This window comes from Gekko japonicus, unplaced genomic scaffold (assembly GCF_001447785.1).
Source record: "Gekko japonicus isolate JY-2015 unplaced genomic scaffold, Gekko_japonicus_V1.1 scaffold548, whole genome shotgun sequence".
Taxonomy (NCBI): domain Eukaryota; kingdom Metazoa; phylum Chordata; class Lepidosauria; order Squamata; family Gekkonidae; genus Gekko; species Gekko japonicus.
The window spans coordinates 256671-268732 of record NW_015169791.1 but is presented as its reverse complement, the minus strand read 5'-3'; positions in this window follow the sequence as shown (position 1 = coordinate 268732).

The window sequence follows — 12062 nt, the reverse complement described above, 5'->3', positions numbered from 1 at the left end:
AATGCCACTGCTATTTTAAAGTCTAACATGGACAATTTAAAACTGCCATGGGATAACAGTACCTTGACCTGCCCCACCATCAGGATTGGGCCCTCGTGGCATTATTAAATTGCCTACATTATGCTTTAAAATGGCCACGCTGTTCCCAGGTCACACCCGAGGGTGCTGTCACATTTAGTGTGGCCTTCAGGGCTCCAATGTTGTTTTCCTTTTCCACTGAACTTGTGTGTGTGATTATTAGATGTTTACAAGCTAAGGGGACTATTAGGCTATAGCAGGTGTGTGATGTAATTTTTATTTGTACACAGTATGCCAGCCTTTGTTGGGGACTGATGAGGCAATGCAACATTCAGGGACTGTGTGTAAAAACATGCTGTGATCATAAATGCATCTCACAGAAACCCCAGGAATCCAGGCTAGTGTGGCAGTCAGAGGCTGAGGCAGCCTCAAGATCACTTATCTGTCTGAATTTTCAGTGTCATCAGGCCTGCTAGCCTAGGAAGGAGCAATGGCTGCACAGTCAATCAGCCCTATTTTCAAATAGAGATGGAGATGATGAGGAATAATAATCAATTGATTCACTCATACTTCAATAAGTATACTCTCCATAAACAATGCTTTTCTGGAATTGCATGAGGTGTTATGTTCTAGAGAAAATTGGTCTGTTCCCCCCCACACACACACACACAAACACATTTTTTTTTGCCTCTGGGAAACTGAGGTAGAAGATGACACTTTCCCACCAGCTCTATGAAGAAAGGACAAATTAAAGAATCTGTTCTCCAGTCCCTCCCAGAAAATACTGCACAGTTTTGTGTTGTGGTGGTGTTTTATTTTTGTTTTTAAGCTTGTTTGATATAGCCTGGCAAACTTCCTTGGGTTATCTCTACCATCAGTTCTACAAAGCAATTGATTAGTTCCTGTTTTCTAATGCCACTCCATCCTACCACTCAAACCAAAGTGGTGGAGGAGGTGGGTCAGGCACAGAGCTTAGGGGCTGAGGAGAGGTGTGCCCCTCCCGATGCTGGTGCTTGGAGGTGCACTGGTGTGAGAGGGACAGGGTGGAGGAGGAGGAGGAGGAGGAGGAGGAGGAGGAGGAGATTGGATTTATACCCTGCCCTTCACTACCCAAAGGTGTCTCAGAGCAGCTTACAAACTCCTTTCCCTTCCCCTCCCCACAACAGACACCCTGTGAGGTAGGTGGGGCTGAGAGAACTCTGACACAAAGTGCTCTTTTTCAAGAAGAGCTCTTATCAGAAGTACGGCTTGCCCAAGGTCATCCAGCCAGGTGCAAGTGGAGGAGTGGGGAATCAAACCCGGTCCTCCCAGATTAGAGTCCGCGCACTTAACCACTACACCAAACTGGCTTCTAGCATCCTATTTTCTAGTGAAAGCATAGCTGTGGTCTAAAGACCTGTATTGCGTTGATCTGTAAGAGTCCAGCATGGGATGGATGGGATAGCTTGCCCACAAGGGGACTTATAAAATGTGCTGCTGTTCTGTTTTTTTAGATGAATGGATAACTATGGATATCAAGACTGCTGGTAACTCATCACTGCTTCCCTTCTTCCCTCCTCTTAACCAGCTGATTGAAAAGTGGGCAACCCTCTTTTCGTCTCCTGTCTCTTGGCATACTGGTCATGTATCTCTTTAATGCATTTTCTTGAAGTGAGAAGAACAAGTCTGGAGTTCTTTTTTTCCTGTCAAGAATAAACCAGTTTGGATCCAAACAAGTCTATCAACTCCACTCCCCTGCACATTCCAATAGTCAGTTACATTTCCTAAGCATGATTACTGAGAACTCATTTCTATTCAGATTAATTCAGATTTATTCCCAGATTAATGACACAAGTATATAATCTTGGTTCTTCTTTAATGGTTGGATATTTCTAAGCATTAGGGTGCCTTGGTAAATGGTTAGAATCTGAAACAATTTCTGAAACCTCATTTCTTATTTAACATTATTTTTAACACTATTTTTAAAAGTATTTGAGCAGACTGTCATGCTTCTGGGGTGAGTATTGTCCCCCTTTATCCTGGCATGCTACTTTTCATGCCCAGGTCATAGCTATGGGCCTGTATCCAGGGCTATTTAATTACTTTGTGTTCCTATGCAAAAGACTTCCTGGCAACACCCTGTGGTTCATTCCTCTCAAACAACCAGAATGTGTCAGCTTGTTCTTTAGATCTTCTGCTATTATGTGAAATTTGTTTTTAACCTGAAGCTTCTGGTCTGCGTACCCACTTACTCAAAGGATCTCTTCATCTTCATTCTTACCTCATGAGGGCCAATTCCAAATTATTTAAACATTTATACCCTGCCTTTCCTTCAGGCTCAAGGCACTAATAATTAAAACATTACAAAAAGAAGAAGAAGAGAAGAAGAGATTGGATTTATACCCCTCCCTTCACTCGGAGTCTCAGAGCAGCTTACAAACTCCTTTCTCTTCCCCTTCGCACAACAAACACCCTGTGAGATAGGTGGGGCTGAGAGCGCTCTTTCCAGAACTGTCCTTGAGAGAACAGCTCTGACAGAACTATGGCTTGTCCAAGGTCACCCAGCAGCTGCAAGTGAAGGAGTGGGGAATCAAACCTGGTTCTCCCAGATTAGAGTCTGCACACTTAACCACTACACAGACTGGCTCAAAATAAATAACAAATTCCAAATACCACCCTGCCCCCTTTGCAGGCTAGTCCTAGCCTATCAAAACCCTTGACAAACAAGCAAGACTTGTAGCACCTCTTAAAGATCCTCTTACTTTTTCAGGGAACCCATTCCACAGAGTTTGAAAGAAAATGCATGGACTCTGGTTATTCTAAGTGGGGGAACAGCTAGAAGATGGCAACCTGAAGACGCTAATTGACACACAGGAATATGTGGAACGAGACAGTCCTTCAGAATGGGCCTTCATTCCTTCAGTGGATGCATGGCAGTCCAAATCCGGTAGAATTCAGCACAACTGCAGTAATGGCATTAGTCCCCAATATGGATCAGCTAGACTGTATGACAAGTACCCATGCCAGAGCTGCATTTCCTTGGGAGGGAGGGATCCATTATCATTTGCTGCCATATCATAAGAACATAAGAACATAAGAGACGCCAGTGTTGGATCAGGCCAAAGGCCCATCCAGTCCAACATTCTGTGTCACACAGTGGCCAGAAATACCAGTGCCATCAGGTCCACCAGTGGGGCCAGGACATTAGAAGCCCTCCCACTGTTGACCCCCCCCAAGCACCAAGAAGACAGAGCATCACTTGCCCCAGAGCCCCTATCTATACCCTGTGGCTAATAGCCATTGATGGACCTCTGCTCCATATGCTTATCTAATTCCCTTTTGAAGCCATCCATGCTTGTAGCCACCACCACTTCCTGTGGCAGTGAATTCCAAGTGTTAATCACTCTTTGGGTGAAGAAGTACTTCCTTTTATCCATTCTAACCCAACCGCTCAGCAATTTCATTGAGTGCCCATGAGTTCTTATATTGTGAAGCGCTTTAACCTTTCCTCATAGGGAAAGTGTTCCAACCCTTTTATCATTCGAGTTGCCCTTTTCTGCACTTTTTCCAAAGCTATAATATCCTTTTTAAGGTGTGGTGACCAGAACTGCACACAGTATTCCAAATGAGGTCGCCTCTCCCCTGGTAGGTTTCGTGACCATCTGCTCCATAGCACAGTCATTAAGAGTGTCTAGAAACTCAATCTCTTTTTCCCGACTAGAACACATATTAACCCAATCATTGTGTGGGTAGTTAAATCACCTATTATGACACAGTGTTTTTGTCTAGCTGCTATCTTTAATTCATTCATCATTTTATAAGTTACTCATTATTACGAGGGACTAACAATGATTTGTAGCTCCAATCAGACCCGCAAGGACCTGGCGGTTTCCTGCTTCCTTTTCCAGTTCTGCTGCTGCTGCCACATCGCAGCGTGCTTTACCAGACTCTCTCAATAGCACTGGAGAGATATATAGGCAACCCTCTCTTATGCAATTGAGAGAGTCTGGTAAAGAACTGGCTGAGGCTCTTCCCCATCCTCTTCCCAGGGGGAGGGAGGGAACTTGCCAGGCTGCCTCAATCGTATACAGGAGACAAAGGGAATCCTTTATTTCCTTCCATTGGCTGAAACTCCTCCCTAAAGGGAGGGAGGTAACGAGGGAGAGCTTGCTTTGCTGGGCTGCCTTAATCACACAGGAGAAATATCAAGCACCTTTAAGACCAACAAAGTTTTGTTCAAGGTATGAGCTTTTGTGTGTCTTGCTACAGTGTGTGTGTATTTTTGGGCTCCTTATGCTGTGTGTGTGTGTGTGTGTGTTGGGTTCCTTATGCCAGGGCTCTCCTGGGTGCAACCGGATTCCCTCCCCATTTTCACTGTATTTATGCCCTCATGATCCAGTCTTTCTCGGTAAGAAAGCAATGTGAACTATTTTAGAGGAGGAATAACAATAAACCAGTGAGGTGGATTAGGCTGAGAGTGTGTGTCCAGGCCAAGTTCACCCAGCAAATTTCCTTTGTAGGAAGTTGTAGTTATTTCTCTGGGGAAGACTATAGTTTTGTAGACAAACAAACAGCCCTCAGTCTGTGTCAGGATGCCTTCTCATATTCTTGAGCAGTATATGAAGCAACTTATGTACAAAACCTTGTAATGCCCAGCCATTTCATGTCTTCCCCTGGGTCCTAGGCTCAAAACACTGAGCATGAGATTTCTGTAATGAATGTCAATAAATCAAAAGTAGGTTTGCAGGCTACAGATACACACGTGAACAGCATACTTAAGATTGCTACAGCACAGATATTTTGATGCAATAATTCAAAGCAAGAGGTGTCAGTTATCAGAGACTGTTAAATAGACAAAATATTGCAAGAGTGCTAGTGTTTTAAGCATATTTTATTTAAAGTTTGAAAAATATTTAATTGTGTTTGTCTGTGTCCTTTATAAAATTTATATCTCCGCTACCCGGCATTACATTTTATGACAGAAATGGCCCGGTCCAACAAGGTCTCATTTATGTCAGATCCAGCCCTCATAACAAATGAGTTCAACACCCCTGCTCTAAGACATAGACATTCCCCATGTTTCAGTGGTCTCTGTAGACATTGGGGATGGGTTTATTGGTTTAAAAATAACAATATTAGGACTGCTCATCAGAAGTCCTGTGGAAAGGGACTAGATCTGATGAGCAATACAGAAAGGGAGGGAGAATAATTTTACTGCAATATAATCCAGTATGTTTTAGCTTTCTACTCTACTAAGCACTGTTACTGCTCATGGATATACCCTTCCCTAAGCAGTCACAAATTGCAAGGATTGCCCAGATTGTAGGTACTGTAGTGAAATCAATTCAGCTGGCAGAAGAGAACAGAGTCGATTCTGTTACAGCACAAGAGGCAAAAGGCTACAAACAGTGACACATTAAAATCTGAAAGGTGGAATAGGCTTGGCCAGCTGTGATTGTCAGAAGAATTGGCAATAACATGGAAGTTAGAAAGGTGGCTTTCCAAGACAGTGCTGAAGTGTGGTGCACTACATCCCTTTGGGATAACCATTCGGTTCCCCTCAAAGCTTTGCACTGTCAATTCTCCTACATAATAGGACCTTGGATACAATTCTAGCAGCTGGCCAAGTGACCTCAAGCTGAAAAGACTTCAAGACTCTCATTGATAAACTGGCCAGTGAAAAAAGCATTCAAATATTGAATAAAAATCGGGGGGGATGCTTCTCAATATACTCCTCTGCTTCTGCCTGGATTTATATTTCGAGGATCAAGAGAAATCTCTTGCCTTTGTATCTGTGCCTGTATTGACATTCTGGCTGGAATATTATTAGATGTGATACTGTCAAAGAACTGCCAGTACTGGGCTTCTTAAATGCTTTTAAGAAAAATAAACATTTTTAAATATGCATATCTTTGACTCTGTCTAGGAATGGGGTTGCTAACATAACACAGCAGGGGGAGAAGGGAATTTCCCATTTCTCCCATCTTGTCTCTTAACAATGAGGCTGTTTTTCTCCTCCTCCTCCATCCAAATCCATCTCTGTTTATAAAACCAAACAGAGAGGCAGGTAATTGTACTGTTGCACCGTAAAACAAGGTGCTGAATATGAAACAGGACTCAGAAATTGAAACCTTGTCAGTTACAGCGCGAGTGAATCATCATACGAAACAAATTGTTCACTTTTTTTTTTTTGCTCAGTCCATTAGCTACACAGCTAGAAAGAACTGCTTTCCCAACACTTAGCCTCCCAATATTCATTTACATTACAGGCTTAATGCACTCCTGTTGGACCAGGTTTTCATTTTTAACAGAGAGATTGGGGAGGGGGAGGGAGAAAGACACAAGGTGTTTTGTGGGAAATGGAGCATTATGAGTACAATAGCTTTTACATAATATTGTGAATACACAGCTCTTTCCTCCCCCCCCCCCGATATACCCCCTCCATTTTTCTTTTTGTAACCAAAGAGATGTTGGAAGAAAGTTGTAGCATTGTATAATTTTTCATATACCAGAATGGCTAGAAATGTCATCCATTCCCACTCTCCTGGGAATTAAAAGAATGACAACACACTGACCTTACCACACAAATGGATTAAAATGTCAGCCAAGAGTTTAAAAGCCAACCACTTCACTGGCTATGACGAGACCATTTGTTATACACATAATGTTTATGAAGTCTGTTGATATTGCAGGGGTTTCCATTGTAAACCCACTAAATGATGTATTTAAGGAAAGATTAGAAAAAATCATTTGCTTGGCAAAGCTGTGATGCCTTCTGCTGAAGCATGTCCAGGGAGGTCTCTCTAAAGATGTCTATTGGGAATATAAACAAAATATAACTTCAAGATCTCAGAACTTTTCCTGCTGCTTCACCCACTAGCTACACTTGTATGCTCATTCACACACTCTAAGAACCAGGGGCAGACATCATGCCATAATTTAAACTTTCCAGTAGCATCTGCTTGATCACTGACAAGGCCAGTTCACACATGCATGTTCACCACCCAGTGACTCTGTGTGTGTGTGTGTGTGTGTGTGTGTAAAGTGCCATAAAGTCACAGCCAACATATGGCAGCCCCAGCAAGGGGCTTTCAAGGCAAGTGAAAAACAAAGGTGGTTTGCCATTGCCTTCCTCTGCAGAGTCATACTTGGTGATCTCCCTTCCAAGTACCAATCCTACTTAGTTTCTGAGATACAGATAGATGATAGATAGATAGTGAAAAGTACTGAGTTCAGACATGTGGCATAGTGATCAGCTCATAGTTTATTAACTCACTGGAAATTAGAAGACAAACTAGCTGGTTTGTGACTGGCTTTTATCCGGGCACACACACACACTCCAAACACACACACCCCCACTCACCCTGATAGGCTCTATTTACACTACCTAGTCCCCAAAGGTATATACCAGGATCCGCGCAAACCCATTGGTCCACGTTAGGATCCTACCAGTCTATTGTTCCTAGACCTGAAGGTCTGTTTGACCGCATGACCAGGCTAACACTGGCGAGGCTATCGTAATACATGATAGATAGATAGATAGATAGATAGATAGATAGATAGATAGATAGATAGATAGATAGATAGATAGATAGATGTATGATAGATGTAAGATAGATGTAAGATAGATGTAAGATAGATAGATGATAGATAGATAGATAGATAGATAGATAGATAGATAGATAGATCTAAAAAATCTAAAAAAGGGGAGCAGTGGCACAGAGGATTTATCCTCTGGTTATAATAGTAACATCTGAGCTGAACAGGCTTGCTGTCAGTTCTAGCCCCGCGCTGGTGTGAGCTACCAGCCCTGTCCCCAGCTCGCCGTCTACCCAGCGGTTTGAAAGCTTCAGCGAGTAGATAAAATGGGTACCACTCCTTAGAGAGAGTGGGCACACTGAACCCCCCCCCCCCCTGGGGGGGAGAGGTGTTAGCTGACGAACGGAAGTCCAGCTCACAAGATTGAAAAGCCTAGAGAGATCTCCTCGGCATGGAGAAAGCCTGTAAAGGGCCATTCCGGCCAGGCGGTGGCAGTGTGGAGCTACAACTCGAAGGAGTCTGGAGAAAAGCTGACACCATCAAACCAGGCCGAGGAAAAAAATGCCATCCGGATCACGTCTCATCTTCAAAACTGAACGAAACCCTCGTCGGCTGCAAATGTGTGTGAATTAAGATGTATATATGTTGTCCTCCCTACCCCACAAATCATTGTTAGTCCCTCGTAATAATGAGTAACTGTAAATCGCTCAGAGCCAGCAAGCTCTACAGGATTGAGCGATCAATAAATTGAAAGATGATGATGATGATGATGATGATGATGATGATGATGATGATGATGATGATGATGATGATGATTGACAGACAGTTAATTTACAGTGTAACCAAAAATTGCCTCTCTGGTTGTTTCCACACTGGTTGTTTCCCCTAGTTTAGATGTGGTTGAGAAGTGGGTTTCTTCCCAGCTTTGCAACAGCACTGCAATGCTTCCATGCACCTCCAGGTTTTTGTGACACACTTTCTGAAACCCGCTTTTGGAAAATATTGCAGCAAAGCTGGGGTGGCTGCCAGATGGATGAGAAAGCCTGGATCTTTCTTTGTCCCATCTACATTGGCACCATTTCCCTTCCCCGTGCCACCAGAAAGCTTGTGAAGGAGGATTAATTAGTATTTGAAAAATCAATTAACATACCAGTGAAAAGCATCCCCCAAAGTCTCCTGGTAGTATGAGGGGGGAGGGACCTCACAGGGGACTGGGGTGGGGCAAATACAGGGAAACCCAGTATGTGGCAACCCCACTGCCACTGCATTGAATCTGTGGTGACAACAGGAAACCACAGAAATCATTGCCTTGTACCTTACTCTAAAATGTTGTGAGCAAGATCAGAGGTAGGGTAGGAAAGATGCTAGGCAAATGTAGTGTTGATCTCTTGCACATATGCAACACCCATCATAGATCAATGATCACAGGCATCTTACATCACGTCAGATACAATGATTTCAGTAGAATTCACATTTCCATCCACAAATGAGTTACTGAGTGGTTACTGAATGTGTTCCATGGCAATTCTACATCATTTTGGTCCAACAGTCAACACCTTGTTTTCAGGAGCACCTAGCTGCTGTTTTCATCTAAATGACAGCAGAGCTAGGGCAAGTGAAATTCAAATAAGGCAAGTATTGCATCGTTTGATTGTGCCAGTGCAAAGCTTTGCCTTGGTTTTTCTGGATGTTTGTTGATATAACCTAATTCGCAGTTAAGCACAGAGTCACAGGAGAAGGAAATCCCATCCATCCCCCACTGGCTGTCCATTTTCCCCTTTGTTACCCTGCTTTTGCTGCTTTCTCTTCCTTTTCCTTTCCCCTCTATTTTCACTCCCTTTGCTCCCCTTTCCACCGACATTCCTTCCACCCCAGGTCACTTGCCATTTTCTCTCCCTTTTTCTCTTACCCTTTCTCTCACCCTCCTCACTGCTTTTCCTCCTTTTTCTTCCTTGCCTCTTCTAGTCACTAGCTTTGCTCCTGAAAGCATTCTATCCTGCTGGAGTTGCTGAGCAGCCCCAGAGTGCCAGCTGTGATCTTGTAAAATCTTAGTCTACATTTTTCATTTGTGGAGGTGATTTTAAATTCACCATTAAATTTGGCAGGAGATTTGTCTGCAAACCTAGCTTTACAAAAACATCTCCCCTGTCAGTACTTGGCCCCACTGTGTGAGTATTTTTATCCCCATTCTGTATCCATGTTCAGAATTAGATATAAGATCATCTCATGATTTAGGAGCTTGTATGTATGAGATGTGGCCAGGGTGTCAAGGGAAACCAGGGCATTTCCCAAGCCTAGATAAATGATGCTTAGGCCCAAAGGAAAATAATTGTTGTTTTGATAATTAAAAAGTTCCAAATACTGTGGTTTCAGTATTTCAGAAGGATGTTTCTGTTTTGCAGAAACCAGCAGATAGCAAACAAGTTCCAATACAAAGGAAAACCTGCCCCTAAAATCAAGGTTAGGCTGAAAGTGCCAAAACATAAAAAGGCTATTTCAGGCCAATTTTAACTAAATTGATTGCCTGTTCCAGTAAAATGCATAATAGAATATATACTAGCTTTGCAAGTGTGATGTTTTCATCCTAAACTCATAGAATCATAGAGTTGGAAGGGATCTCCTGGGTCATCTAGTCCACCCCCCTGCACAATGTAAGAAACTTACAAATACCTCTTCCCCCACACCCCCAATGACTGCTGTTCTATGCCCAGAAGATGACAAAAAACCTCCAGAATCTCCAGCCAAACTGACCTGAAGAAAAATTGCTTCCTGGCCCCAAAGTGGCGAGCAGAATTTCCTTGGATATGTAAGAAAGGAGAGAGCTCTTGACAGAAACTGCTCTTTTTCAAGAACAGCTGTGTCAGAAGAACTATGGCTTGCCCAAGGTCATCCAGCAGGTGCATGTGGAGGAGTGGGGAGCCAAACCCGATCCTCCCGGATTAGAGTCCGCGCACTTAACCACTACACCAAATTTGGTATCATCGGCAAATTTAATAAGCATTCCCTCTACTCCTTCATCCAAATCATTTATAAAGATGTTGAACAAAACAGGTCCCAGGACAGATCCTTGATATGTCTGACTTGAGAAATTTATGGTTCCATAGTTCCAGAGATAATGATCACTCAGATATAATTATCAGAAGGGAATTCATCCACATTGCTTCTCAGGCACAAACTCTGCTGTGCAGGCATATTCAATGTGTTCTTAGCCTTAGACACATTTACCAATAATTGGCCTCATTAGCTATTCATTGGAATCAAGGAACTTGTATACAAGAAACATTCACTCGTTTGCAAATGCTAAGGATGGATAATACCACTGATTCAGCATGGTTCTGGGTCTCTGCTAATTAGTAAGAGTTAATAGAATAAAATGACCACAAGAATTCCTCCAGGGGGATGACTGCCAGGCAATTCCACATGTATTGTGGCAATATAAATGCTGTTAGCTAGTGCAGAAAAAAGTAAACTAAATTCAATTTAAATCAAAAATGACCTGAACGATGATACTCTCCAATTATGTAATTTGCTTAGATGCCCCCTTTCTGAAGCCCCAGCAGCTTCATTTCAAACTTTCAGAAGTGAGGTGAGGATGGATTTAAAAAATCTGGGGGAGAGGGTAAAGGTAGAACTGAATTCCTCAGAAGAAGAGTTTTTGGTCTCATTTGGGGACCTGACTCCAGTCGAGCAACAGGCAGTGCGTGAAAGACTGGTCTTAACCCTAAAGAAACTAAATGATTTCTTAGGAATAGAAACCACCCTGCAAAGTAGGACGTCGGATTTTGGAAGAGGAGAAACTAACGATCTCCCTATTGGGACAGTAGATGCCTGCCTACAACAATCACCTTCCCACAGTAGTCTGATAGGGGGGTTGATGAGAAGTGACCCACAACCTTCTTCCAATGGGTGTGTCTTCCGAGACCAGGAGGGGTTGTTAGAACAAATTAGTATGGATCAATGACGTTTAAATTTCTTGTCCTGGAATATTGGTGGGTAGTGGAATAAACAATGGGATCCTGAGTTGATCAAATTTCTAGGTCGCTTTGAGATAGTGATGCTCCAAGAGACCTGGGCCTTGGTCTCAGCTCCCCCTATTATGGAAGGTTTTAAGGTTTATAACATGCCTGCTGTTAAAGTTCATAAAAAGGGGAGAAGTTGTGGGGGTTTGGTTACTGCGGTTAAGAACTCCCTCCAATGGGAGGTGGAATTGATCCCCCATGATTGTGAGGATTTTGTGCTACCTCTTCTGTTTAGAGGCCCCTTTAGGGGGAGCCTTATGTGCCTAAATGTATATCTACCTCCTAACGGCATTAATGGAGTTAACAATGAAATATGCTGGGGAAAACTGGTTACGCTCCTGGAACAACTAGCGGTACAGTATCCAGGTCAATAGATCTGGTAGGAGATTTTTGGAGACCCTCTCAATGTTTAATCTACTGGTGCTGAATGGCACAAGGTGGGACGCTTCAGAGGGGAATTATACCTATTTCTCTGGCCTGAGAAGAAGTACTATAGATTTTGTGGTA